Source organism: Alligator mississippiensis, chromosome 14, assembly GCF_030867095.1.
Source record: "Alligator mississippiensis isolate rAllMis1 chromosome 14, rAllMis1, whole genome shotgun sequence".
NCBI lineage: Eukaryota > Metazoa > Chordata > Crocodylia > Alligatoridae > Alligator > Alligator mississippiensis.
The window spans coordinates 16,789,972-16,802,333 of NC_081837.1; the positions used below are offsets into that span (position 1 = coordinate 16,789,972).

The 12,362-nt window shown below is 49.8% G+C and overlaps 1 long non-coding RNA gene across 1 annotated transcript; it reads right to left on the minus strand.

Annotated features, from left to right (window-relative positions):
* Window positions 1-8,130: 8,130 nt before the first annotated feature.
* LOC102576195 (uncharacterized) lies at window positions 8,131-11,446 on the minus strand. Its single transcript, XR_362791.4, has 3 exons — window positions 11,290-11,446; window positions 10,627-10,738; window positions 8,131-9,177 (listed from the first exon to the last, which is right to left on the minus strand). It is a non-coding gene; the product is annotated as an uncharacterized LOC102576195 (long non-coding RNA).
* Window positions 11,447-12,362: the final 916 nt, after the last annotated feature.

The following is a 12,362-nucleotide window of genomic DNA, read 5'->3' on the forward strand; positions in this document are numbered from 1 at the left end:
AGATCAGCATGGTTGGCAGGCAGCCAGACTACAGCCCAGGATCCTTTAATTCTGTTCTTGACTCTGCTGCAAAGTCAATAGGGGAGTTGGCCAGGCTGAAAATGTCAAACATGGTTTCTGCATCATGAAGGTGCTAGGTGCCAGTATTGAAATGCTTGGGAGCTGGTTTTTAGAGGTGCTTGGCCCCTGTCACTCCAGCTACCATCAATGGGAGCTTCAGTGGGCTCTGCCACCACTTTAAAGAAAGCCCAAATGACACCAGGCACACAAAAACTGAGACAACCAGACAATCCTGGTGTAAGTGACTGGACAAGGCCATATGTCAAGTCGGGGGTGGTCCCAGGCTGAGAGACAAGGCCGCCTGATCCTATGCACTCTGTGCCTCGGTTTCCCACTCATACCATAGGGTAATGATACAGGATTTGGAGGTGTTTGGGTGAGAAGTGTTAAGTGCAGTGTTTGGGGGACATATATGATCAGCTGGCACAAATTTGCCCCTGCTGCCTTCGAGGTTTGAGTCAATGCTGGTTCTGGAGTCGTGTTCCAATTCAAAAGTGCTTTCTCTACTTTCTTTTCCCTGTCTCAGTGCTTTTCCCCCCCATCTCTGTTGTCTTAATTTCCTTTCTTGTTTGCTGCTTTGTGGCTGACTAATGGCAAATATCCCTGAGTTTGCATTGTGTGTGTTTTGCCTATTCCTTTAATTACCCAGAAGCATGCAGGCTGTTGTGTCAGTCCTCTTTGGAGTGGGGGCTGGGAACAACTTGGATTTTAGCTGAGGTTTGATCTCTTATCCAAACTAAATCCTGCCAGAGCTGTTTCAGCTGTGTCTTGCTGAAAATGCCTGCCATCTAGTGTGCAGAGAGCTGCACTGCTGCTCAGTGTGCAAGCCCCATGAAAGCAGGTTGTAGAGCAGTGGTTCTCAGCCTTGTTAGATCAAGGCACCTGCAGAAAAAGCAGCTCTTGGCTTTTACTTGTTTTTTGACTACAGAAAAATTATAAAGCAATTATTCTGTTATAGGGAGCTTAGAAAGACCACAACAGGGCAGGATGGTTTTTGACACTATGGATTCCTATTTGAAATCTTTAGATTTATCTGGTCAGTCATGTGTAGGCGTTTGCATGCCTAAATAGTGCTACTATTGCGTGGCACCCTATAACACTGTTAAAAGGATCTCATGGTACACTGGCTAAGAATCAGTGCCTTAGAGCCAGGCTGATGCGAGGAGCAGAGGAAGGCCAGCATGTTCCAGTTAGACACTAGTGAGGGATCATGCAAACCTTCTGATTTTCTTTTACCGTAGGTCTGCTTACAACCCATAGCATTTTCATAGGTGGGTTCAGTTGAAGGCATTTTGCTGCATCTCAGGAGGTAGCAATTCAAGCCTCACTCAGGCTCTCCCCACCAGCACAAGTCCAGAGCCTCCCTATATTTGCTTATCACCTCACACTTCCTAGGGCATGCTTCAAAGGATCTCATGGCACCCCAGGGTGTCCTGGCACCCTGATTGATAGTTACTACTCCACTGCTGGAGCTGAAATAGATGATCTGAAGGTTATAGGAGGTTTATCAACCTTGATATATGGCTAGAGAGAAGCAGGAGTGAGGAATATGCTGAGCCATGGACACATCTGTTCTGCAAAAAAAAAGATGAACTCTCTTGGGGTGTTTGTTCTTCCCTACAGCTCACTGGTAAGCAAAAGCAACATGCTCACAGTAAAGGAAAACACAGCTCAAGATAAGCTTTTGCTTTCCAGTGTTTTGATCCTCCTATAAACACAAGGAACACTTTGGTAGCAGGAAGCTGCTTGGTCCCGGCTTTCACCCCTGGTCACATGCTCCTGAAGGGAAGCACCACAGGTGCAGAGTGAGCCCGGTCAGACCTGCTGGGTAAGAGCAACTGATCCCCAGAAGGCAGTAGCTCTTAGTTCAGCCCAAGAGCAGGACTGGGAATTCCTTGTCAGCAGGGGAAAGGCACGAATTGGTGCAGTCATGAAGCCCAGGGAGGGCACAGAGGTACAGCTAGCCCTGGCACCAGGTCAGGTGACATATGGACAAAAGTAAGAGGGGGCTGGGCTATGGTCCCTAGGCAGCAGAGGCCTCTCTCATGATGTCCCAAAGCACCAGCCAAGATGATGGGAGCTCGGTCTCTCTCGGATGCCCTTGGGGAACAACTGAGAATCCTGCACTGCTGTTGGGCTAGAGATGGGGAAGGGAAAGTGCTGAAATCCTCCCCAGCTTGCCTGGTATCAGATGAAACTGCAGCTGCCAGTGGTAAGCTCCTTTCAGTGCTCAGGTTCCACATGGGCAGGACCTTAGGAGTGGGGGGAGAGAGAGGGAGAGACCCCTGTGCGTAGTCAGAGCCTGCTGCAGAGAGCAAGATGGGAGGTCAAGTCCCTCATTTATGCTAGACCTTGACCTCTGGCTCAGACCAGAGCAGAGCAGCATAAATGGCTGCTCTGCCTTCCTCCGCTGCTGTGGGACAGCCTATGGGCTGTTACATCATGGCCCGCTAGGAGGGGGCCCAGCATGGCTGCTGTGCCAGGCAAGCAGATTACAGCAGCTTTGTGCCAGACTACTCCTTGCTACTTTGAACAATGAACAGCTCCAGCTCAGGTTTCTCTGGAGTGTTTAGACCTCCGGTGTCTTCTTTTCCATGAAGTGTCTACTTAAGAGGATGCCGCAGCCAGGAGCAGTCTATAGAGCAGTCTTCCTCCAGCTTCCCCTTGGGATCCTGGATGTTTCCAGCCCCTCGTCTTACCCCATCTCCTGTTCCACCCTGCAGCTGGCACCCGAGATCACAGCCTGGCACACCTGACCATCCCATCCAGGCAGCCCCTTTTCAACAAGGCGTCCTTGGGCTGCTCTCACTCACCTGCCCAGAGTGGTTTCTGAAGCACATTCCTGTCGGGAAGCAGATTACCAGGAGCAAACAAAGGGGATTTTGTTTAGGAAGGGGATGGGCACCTCTCACCGAACTCCTTCTGGCTGTCCCATGCGCAAGTGCTGCTTCATTCCAGAGCCTCTACCTGCTGCTCAGATTTGCTTCTTTGCTCAGTCTCTCCTTCCATCTATGAACTAAAAACCTCCAGAAAAGGCACAAGGATGCAAGTACTTCCATTTATTTGTGACACACAAGGCTAAATTCTTGGGGCTAAATTCCCAGCTTCTAGGTGTTTACTTAACCCAGAGGGACAGCCTTTCATCTTCAGCTCCCTCTGTGCAAAAATGAAGCAGTTTATTTCCTACCTATGGGGACTCTTTACCATCTTGTACCATCTATAATTTTTCTAGACCCTGACAAAGGGACTTTGATCGAAAAGGTGGCAGAAAAGGACACATTTCCTTGCAATTTCCGAGTTGGTCTAATAAAAGGTATCATTTTGGAACCAAGAGTTCTAGTTTTTTTTTGTACAGCTTCTAGGTAATTTTCAGCATGTTTGAGCAATGGGGGGGGGGGGGGGGGCATACATGGCTTCATGCCACCTTTCTGCCTCCTTCCCCTCTATCCTAGGAAACTGATGCGAGCCCAGTCAGTCCCAGGTGCACGCTGAAACAGAGCAGCCTCAGGGTTAACTTGAAACAAGAGCTAATGGATCCTAAGGAACTGGTCTCACTGGTCAGGATTGCCACAGTGCATTGGCCTGTAGCTTATGGGCACTTGTACATGTGACAGGTTTTTAGTCCGTAGGGTTGCATTCTATGCCCCCTGAATTGAAACAGTGGATTTTATTTTTCCGGCACTGTGTATATGTTATTGTCCTGGTGGCCACAGGCACTTGCTGAAGGCAGAAGTGGGGAAGGGCTCAATCCTTTCCCCTCTGCCCTGTGTTGGGGAAGGAAGGGGAAAAAGGGAGCTTGCCCATCTTTCCCACAGCCCCGGGGTGGGGGGGGGTAGTGGGAGAGCATTATTTTGTGCCATTAATCTATCAGCTCACCCCCTGGCTGCCAGAGAGGCTGGAATGTTCCCCAGAAAAAACAATCTGCCTTCAGCAGGCTCCTGCGGCCAGCAGGATGCCTGAGAACAGGTTGGATTGCCTCTGGGGCAATGCAGGAAGAGGGCAGGAGGGCAGCTGGGTGTGCTAGCAGCTATAGAAGGTGGTGGGGATGGTACATGGGGCCCTGGAAGCTTGGGCAAATCTGCTAGCTTCCCTGAGCCAGGGGAACATCCAGCTGCCCTCCTGCCACTTCCCTGCACTGCCCTAGGGGCAAGCCAGCCCATTCCTGGGTGGCCCCAGGTGTCCTGCTGTCTGCAGGAACCTGCTGAAGGCAGAAGCAGTGAAGGGCCCAATCCTTTTTTTCTGTGGAGCCTGCCTGCCTCTCCTGCAGTGGGAAGGTGAGCTGACTAATGACTGCAATATTGCAACTTGCAACATTGCAGTCAAACTCATTTAAAACACCTAAAACTCACATAAAAGTGTAATGTGTGATGCCATTAAGCCACATGTAACAAGTGGGAACTCCCTGACCAGCATTGTGCTGGTCACCTACCTGCCTTTGGCCCACCACCCACCTACCATGCCTCGACCAAAGATAATTATGTTGGTAATTAGGTGGCAGGCTGCCCTTCAAGGGCCCTGATGTCTAAGGGCCAAAATACATATTCTGGCCATCTCTACACATATCCCATGCCTCGCAGATGTTGCTTACAGCCATGCTAAGCTCTTGTCATAGTATTGAGTCTCTCACATGCTGCCCTGCTAGGGCCACACTCATACTGCCTCCATCTTACTGAGGCCTCTCATACTCCACCAGCTCTCACCCAGTCTCTTGCATCCCACCCTTCCTGGGTCTCACTCATAGCGCCTCTTCTCTCCCAGGGACCACACTCACCCTGCCCTCTCCCAGAGGGTCTTTAGGCTTGCTACTCTTCACTCCCCAGCCAGAAAGCATGCATCCTTTTGGGCATCTCCTGTTATCCTCATCTGTATGAGTACTGGGCAGTTCACAAAATACTGTGTTGCCAGGTAACTCCCACAGCTGCTCTCCAAAAAAGGCCGGATGACTTGCCCCCCATTCTCCCCATGGCTCCTCCTCTGCCACCCTCCAAATGGCTTCTTGCCCACCTGCAGCCTCAGGTCCCAGAGGCTTACCTGTACCTAACTCCGGCCCCCACTCAAGCCCTTCACTTACAGGGCTCCACAACTGCCACTCTCTATTCCAGCCCCACACTCTGGGGTCAAACACCCCCACAGACTTAGGTGCCACTCGTTGGCATCCCTGGTTCACTCCTCGCTCCCTCAGTGGTGACGCCTAAGGGATGCACAGGGGTACATGTGCACCCTGAGAGCACTGACGCACCTCCTGACAGGCAGCATTCCCCACTTAGGCAATGGGGGCAGATGAGAGCACTGGTACCCCCCTGAGTGAACCAGCCAGGGAGCACAGGTGCCAGAAATGATCCCCGTGGTGCCCCCCTATGGCTGACACTTCCAGGTTGGCATGATCAGCCATGGGGGTGGGGGGGCAAGTGCCTCTTCTAACTCAGGAGACACCGGTCACCCACGTGCTTCCTCTCACAAGGGCTTCAACTGCTCCTTTTACAGGATCTTCCACCCCTCCAGGCTTAGGCACGTCTCAAAGCTTACCTAGCTTCCACCACACCCCTTTGGGGTCTTGCAGCATAGTGAGCTCAGGTGTCCCCTATGGACATCACCAGCCCCACTCCCCCCTCCAGTGTTATTACTGTAACCCACCAGGTGGTGGGGGCAGGAGTTTAGGCACCCCAAGCCACCTTTCACCAGGATGGTCCTCAAGCCTGGCATTTAAGTGACCCTGCCCTACCACAGGCAGGACCACAAGGCCTCCCTATCCTGGCAGGGTGCAGTTTTAGGTCATACCCAGGACCAATGAAGCCTCCTCCTTCCCCATAGTCTCAGCCTTCTCTCCAAGCTGGTCTCAAAGCAGCAGCAGCTCCTCCAGAAGATGTTGCTTCCACAGTGTCTGGCAGCAAACTGCTACCTCCAGTCCTGCTGGCCTGGGACTTAAAATAGCCACTCATCAGGGCTGAGCCGCACCTGCCTGCTGCCTGATCCAGGTTTTAAAGTGGCAGGGCACTTAAGGTGCTCTGACACCCACCTTCCCCCTTACAATTTTTACCCCAGAAGGCTTTTCCCTGCTGCTGCCAAAAACAGGCTCTCCCAAAGCCTGTGATAGCCCTAAAGTGGCGAGCACCCCACTGGTGCTCCGCCACACCACACAATGGGAAATTTTTGTCACATGCATCATGACAGCAGCATCGCCACATGTACAAGCACCCTATAGCTACATCTTAGCCTACCTTGGACCACCCCTTCTGTCTCCTCAGGATTTTTCTGCTCTAGGGGAAGCCTTGTTTGCTGCTATAGTTTGACAATGAAGGGGCTGAGGATCTGGCTGACTATGTGGAGAACACTGTTTCCAGGCAGAAAAAGTGACAGGGATGGAAAGAAAATGATCTGGAAAAAGTTATAATGGGATTGGAAAACCCACCCAAGCAAAGGGGAGATCCAAGAACATGTCAATCCTTCATTCCCTATGGCTGCCAGACACCTGCTGTGCTAAACAATGACATCCAACCCCTACTCACACACTGACCATGGGACTGGACCCTGCTTCCTTCTACCAAGTCAGTCCATTGGAAGATTGCCCGGGCATCAGATTATAGTCTGCTCCTGGGACATGGTGGAAATCCAGGCAACTAACACCCTATTTCTCATCTGGATAAATGTAAAGGTCTCCTTCTGGACATAATAATTTGGGCTGGTTCTTAATACTGGGTGCATGATTGTAATGCCACTGTACCAGTTCAGTCTTTCTGGTCCTTTCAGGCATTGCCCTGTTACTGAGATTGCCCGCATTCATTGGGATGGTAGTCCTGGTTTGTATCTGTTTTGCTAGCTACAGGCTTGAGCCTGCTACAAACACCTCCAGACTTTGGAATGGGGACAAAAGCTAGATTTAAATGATGTACAGCATGCCCCTCTCTATGGATCTCTAACTCATTCCATATGAGCCCGTTTGTGGTGTCTGATGGGAGACCTTGTGGTCCATCGTGACTCAGCCTGGGTTTGAATTGGTGACAGCTCTACAACAAGTTCCCAGAGCCACACAGTCTCCCAACCACAGTGATTCTCAGCCATTTCTCTTCTGCTGCAAGCACAGCACCATTTCTGCATGCTAGACTTTCCAAACTGCATACGACAGCCAGAAATAAACTCATAAACTCTAGATGATTTAGCTCAGCAAACAAAAGGGGAAGCCTATAGCTCATTATAACAACTCAAGTAAATGGCTCACAAGAGCAACCGCTGCCCTGAGAATCCGATCAGCCCCTATTTGTTTTCTCCAGTCAGCAAAAAACATGCCTGTTTGTTGGCTGGCAGCTTTTTGTATTGCACTGTTCCCTTCCTATAAATCACCAAGATAGTTCCTGGCAGTGTTGTATCAGCTACAGATTGCTTTCTCTTATTCTCTTGTTGTTTTCCCAGCTAATTAAAGAGGAAAGTCTCTTTTTGCAGAGGCACCGCTTTTCTTGAGATCACATGGCCCATGGCCTTTCTTCACCATGGTGTTGACTGCTCCTGGCTCTGGACATGGTCTGGACACAGCTGCCCTCAACCCCATTCTCCTTGCTTCATGAGTCATCCATAACAGTTGCCTGACAATTTAGCATGAAGCTTATTCCCCCAGTTGGTTGGGGACATCTGTTACCAGCCTGACATGAGAATTGACTTGATTGTTCATAGAATCCTATTACACCCAGAGATTCACCTTGCTGTTGGGTGCCTTGGTTATTATCAGAGGCCAAGGTATTTCCAGGCAGCAGGGTCAATATACGAGTCAAAAAGGTTTTTCTTTCTCCTAGCAAGTAAGAGCAAAACAGTTTTCCCTGTGTGATTCCACAGATTGCATATCTTATACCAGTGGTGCTCAACCTTTTAGTCCCATGGGCCAGATGATTGGGGCAGGGCTGGTCCAGAGGCCAGATCCCTCACAGTGTTGGGCCCCATACACCCAGATCAGGCCCTGTGCTGCCCTGACCAGGCCCCATGTGCCCTATCTAGTTTCAGGGCCACACTATCTGCCTTGCTAGGCTCCCCATGAGTCTGGAAATCTGGCAGCAGGGGAGTAGCAATTAACACTGCCACCACTCCCTCAGCACCACATTATCAGACCCCTGGGGGCCAGTTACATGACATGGCTTGTGGGTTGGGGTTGAGCACCCCTGTCTTGTACAGTAGCTGCTTATATATGCCCTGTCCTATACGTGCTACCTGCTGATCCAAAACTATGGTGGGCATGTCCACCTATCAGTTTCAGTGCATGGCCTGGTGTTGCCAGATTAACCAGCACCAGCACAATGGAAATAAAGAGATTAAAACCAGTGCAGTCATGATCCACTATAAATGACCATAGAAATTCTTTCACGGGTCCTTAAGTGACTGATGGCCCCAGGAGTGCCGACTGTTTCAGAGTGCTAGATCAAGTCCAGTACTTCTGGATTTAAAAAGAATTGGTTAAGGGTGTTCAAAATCTGATCCTCAGTCTAATTTTCATGTGGGATATTTGTAGCCCTCAGGCTCCCTGCAAAGGGCAAGTAGGACCAGGAATGTATTTATTTATTTATTTGTGTGTGCATGTATGTATATATTTATCTGTGCAATTTATATGCCACCTTCCCAACAAAGGTTTAAACAAAACAGACACAAAATGCACCTCCAAAGCTCTTACATTTCTGAGCTGCCTAATTACAGCTCTTGCGCTCCTAGGAAACAAAATTAAAAGCCTAATTGCTAATTACCAAGTCCACAGATAAAAGTAATAACAGAGGGGTAGCAGTGCAATTAGTGGCTCTTGCATTCTTTTAGTCTCCTTTCTATGGCAGAAGAAAACAAAGACAAGGAATTTAAAGGGAAGAACAAACTGGGTATTGGTGGCCATGAGGCCATTCCTATATCTCTTGAAGATAGTGGCAAAACTCCCACTGAAGGCAATAGGTAGGATCAATCTCATGGACCATATGAAGAGCAGATTTTCTTTTTAGGTGCAGTCAGTTTGGCATCTGTTGGGCTCATATCTCACAGATCTTGGCTGTCTCCAGCATTCTCTGGTTCCTTATTTCAGAGTTTCCACATCAGGATGTGAGATATTCTGCACCTGTCTTTGAACATCAGGTCACTTCAAAGCTGCTTCTCCCTCTGAGGATAAAGTTTAGATTAGATCAGTTGTGTACCAGGTTTAACTCTTTTCTCTGTTACATACCTCTTGCTGAATAAGCAATGTGTTTGCTTTGCAGAGGCTGTTTGTGAGTGACTGAAATCAGCTACTAGCCTCAGGCTCCTGGAGAGAAGATTTTTTTTGTGGGTGCCAAACCCAGCTGAGTTATCAGGGTTGGGCACAGGGGAAGGGGACAGTAACAGGGCCCCTACCTTATTACTGAGAAGGGGGAGAAAACCCTGGGGCCTGGCAAGCCCCCAGGTGCAGATTTAAGGGTGGAAACATCTCAAGTGAACACGTACCACAGAGCCAGCAGTGACAGAAACATCAGGGTTGGGGGGTTGCACAGAAACATCACAGGGTCCAGCAGCAAGTGGCCTCCGAGCCTGCTCCAGCAAGCCCACAGCGGCAGCCCACCCTCGCCCTGCACACAGATCTTGGGGGCATGAGCCCCCCATGCTTGCCCAGGAGTGCACAGAGCAGCAGGAGCCACCCTCCCCCCATGCCTGTGCCCCCCTCAAACAAGCCACTCGCGGCTCCACCCCCCCAACCACTGCTGACTGGGCAGTGCCTATTGGCGCTCCTTCACTTCTGCGGTGGGGGGGAGCAGCTGCCCCACTCGCCACCCCCCCTTGCTATGGCACTGAGTCCCAACAAGCATCTATAGGTCCATCCCCCACACCCCAAACACATAATTAGCCTGCAAGATGGGCCTTGTACCTGGCCAATCGCGCATTGCCCATTAGCAGTCAGAAGAGCCACATGTGCAACTGGCCTTGGGAAAGCAGTGTGTGGCAGTGTGGCGGATGGCGGCGGCAGCTGCCACGTGCAAGCTCCCCATCCCCCCTGTGTCCACCCAGCTGGGCAGTACCTATGTAGCCTGCAGAGGGGCGCTGCTGCCCTTGCCCCCCGGTCCTGCTCTTAGGAGGTGGCAGTGGGTGGCAGTGCTCTGTCCCTGTCTGCCCATGCATACCCCCTAGGACTTTTCCAAGTGTACCCCTATGGTACACGTACACCCAGCTGACAACCCTTGCAATAGGTTACTAGCACCTTGGATATCTAGTACATTGGTGTCTTCCCCATGTGGTTCCAGCACTTCACACAGATGTGTGAGCCAGGTTGAACTTGGCCCAATACCTCTAACACAAAAAAAAGAACATTAGTTAAGGTGTCCCCATCGCCTGAGAAGATGGTCAGGGGGCTCTACAGATACTTAAAGTATAAGTAGTGCTAATAAAGCACACTAGCCGTATTAAAGAAAGGGCCCAAAAAGAGTCCACGGAAATATGCTGGAAAATATACTGGAATTTTCTATACACCTTTTGAAAAGATTCTGCATTTTCCATTGAAAGCTGTTCCCATTTTCACAAAATAATCTAATGGAAAAGCCAGTCTTTCCAGAGAAAAAAATTGTGATAGAGAATTCCCACCTTGCTCTGCTTCTCAAATGCTGCTTGAACCACATGCCTCCAGCAGCTCCAGAAACAGCCTACTCGGGAGACTTGGAGGCTGGCTACTGGTAAATTTGCTCCCAGAGTGTTGCTGAAAGAAAGCATGTATGAAGACAGAATGAGGTGTGTGAGAAAAGGACATAACTGAATGTACACAAGGGTAGGCCCGACTTACTTCACTCAAATAAAACACAATTGGCCAAGAAATTCAACAGTGTCCAGCCTAGCAGCCAGAACCAATATGCTGCAGCACAAAACTCAGTCTGGGGAACATACTGATTTTAAGCCACCTCTGCATCCTCCTAGTCCTGAGCTGAGTAGTGTGACTGATGGTGGATCACTAAAGGCTCCAGCCCCAGGCACTGACTTTGAGGGGGTGCCAGAATGGAAGCTGCTGCCAGCCTGGCCACCTGGTACCCGGAGCCTGCCTGTTATGTCTCCGCTTGGGCTGTCATGTAGGGCGGAGAGGCCTCTGGTACAGGTAGCTCTCACAATGCTGCATGGGCCATAGCACTGTCCAGAATCACTTTACTGCTGTGGCTATACACCCAGCATCCCCTGTGACCCTCATCCCACCTCAGCAGGGCTCCTGTACAAAGGACTGCCCATCTTTCACAGGTGCTAGGGTGGAGGGAAACTTACCTCGCTCAAACGGTGGCTTTTCGAGCCCCTTTTCTCCATTCTGTCCCTTCTGTTCTATGTAAAGAGGCGGGAGGTGGAGACGAAGAGCTCACCCAGGAATTTGCTGTGTAGTGGGCCCACTGACCAGGTAGCCCATAAGCCACCTGCAGAAGGCAAGAGGCTGTTAAACCCTCCCCTCCTACAGCATCCCAGCTGCTGGCTACTTGGAGGGGAGGTGGCCAAAATACTTGCAGCAAAGCATTTACTGCAGATTGCCTCCCAACGGAGGGGCTTTGGAGGGGTGGAACTCACCTAATTCCCCAAAATCTCTTCAGGAAATGTCTCCCCCCAATTAAAACGGTGCATCAGTCTCCACTTGCCATCACCAGAAGCACTGAGTGAGAGCCCAAATTAAGAGTGTATCTCTTGCCTGTCGAGCTGAAACCTGAGCCACTCCCCATCCCATTATGTCTCCTTAACGGTATCCCTTTTTCCCTCTCTCTCTCTCTTCTTCTTTCTCTTCTCTTTTTCTTTTTTTTTTCTTCCTCCTCTTCTTTTTCTTTGGTGCTAATCTATCCCAGGATGCGGCACCCTGGGACTATTTTCATATCATAACCAACTTCATATCCAACAGCAGTAACTTCCATTCCCCAAAGGTGGCAGAGATGACAGACTGGAGCTCTTCGGTGGATGGATGAGACTTTGTTCCTCTTCCTTCCTATTTTTTTTTTAAGTTTCAAAAAATTTCCTGTCTTTCCCCCCATTTTCTGTTTTTCTCAGTGTCAGAGGGAACTAGTGGCTACTTCTAGTTCCTTTTTTATCCCTTTAATGCAATAATCAGCTCTTTATTTCAAAAGAAAAGATTTATTTATCGGATTAATATATCCATCATTATACTGGAAAGAGAATCCCAAACAGGTATGTGGCTTTATGGCATGTTTCTTTTCTCAGTGTGATAATTACAAGTACCTAGTGATCTGGCAGGGAAACAGTTCAAAAGGATTTTGGGTTTTCCTAAGCTGGCTTCACTTGTTTAAAAACAGAAGAGGCATGGCTACTGAGTGGAATAAATCCTAGTACAGTGAAGCACAGGT